Consider the following 1,540-nt stretch of genomic DNA (forward strand, 5'->3'; position numbering starts at 1 on the left):
AACGAGAAGCACATTAGGAAACCGAAAAAAATTACTCTCTAGGTTAATTAGGTCACGTGCTAGAGCAGTCCAAATTTGCGAATTTGGATGTTTTTGGACAGCTATAAAAGCTAAAGTAGACGTCAGAGGTCAAATATGAGAGCATAAACTAATAGACAACGTCAATGACCTTTGACCCAATAAAGGTCAAGGTAATCAAAGGTCAAGGTCAAAAATTGAAAATTTTGAATTTCCAAAACCTGTTCCTTTTTTTGAACTAAGAAGCGGAAACAACCGAAATTCTAAGACAAAGTGGCTTACAATATGAGGTAATTGTATGCAAAGTTCCATTTTGAACAAACGTATACTTTGCGAGTTATGATCCTGGCCAAAAATATCAATAATGAGTAATATTACCCGGATGTGCCACGCCCACCTTAATTTTTTTGCATAGGGTAATTGATATTCCAATTGTTATGTTGTGTTTTAAATTTCAAGCTTCTACATTATTCAGGTCAAAAGATATAGGTCAACAAATGTCAACAAAGGTCAAAATCGAAAAATGAAAATATCCAAATGTTAAAACCCGTTCCTTTTTTGGAACTATAAAGCTGAAACAACTGAGCTGTTAACACAAACTGGCCATGAAAGTATGGTCAATGACCTTTGACCATGTTAAGGGGAAGGTCATTTAAGGTCAACGTCACTAGATATGAGTCATCAAACTTTGAAAATACAAACATTATAAAACCGGAAGTTGACGATGAACATCAAGTATGAAGGAATAAATCTTCAGCCAAGGTCAATGCACTTCGATCCTACAAAGGTCAAGGTCATCAATGGTAAAGGTCAAAAGTTGAAAATATGCAAAATTTAAACCCTGTTATTTTTTTGAACTACGAAGCGGAAACAACTGACCTTTTCACACAAAATGGCCAAAGGGGTGAGGTAAATGTGTGCAAGGTCCTGTTTTGAACAAATGTATTTTATACAAGTTATACCCCTGATAAAAATGTAAATAATAAGTAATTTAAGCCTAATGTGCCACGCCCACCTCAACTTTTTGTCATACGTCAATTCATATTTAATATGTCTCATTGTGTTCCAAATTCAAAGCTTTTACAGAAATAGGTCATAAGAAATACATAGAACTAGCTCAAAGAAGCTAACATATTGTAAAAAAACACCGAAATTTCAAAAATTCAGAAATTTCAATTTTGCATTATATATCACTGGAAAGAGCACGATGAGCACATTCAGAATCCACAAAAATTTACCCTTAAAGTTAATTAGGTCACGAGCTAGAGCAGTCCAAATTTGCGAATTTGGATGTTTTTGGACAGCTATAAAAGCGGAAGTAGACGTCAGAGGTCAAATATGAAAGCATAAACTAATAGACAAGGTCAATGACCTTTGACCCAATAAAGGTAAAGGTCATCAAAGGTCAAGGTCAAAAATTGAAAATTGTCAATTTCCAAAACCTGTTCCTTTTTTTAAATTATGAAGCTGAACTAACTGACCTTCTAAGACAAAGTGGCTCAAAGGATGACGTAATTGTGAG

The sequence above is a fragment of the Lottia gigantea genome (genome assembly GCF_000327385.1).
Source record: "Lottia gigantea unplaced genomic scaffold LOTGIsca_542, whole genome shotgun sequence".
Lineage (NCBI taxonomy): Eukaryota > Metazoa > Mollusca > Gastropoda > Lottiidae > Lottia > Lottia gigantea.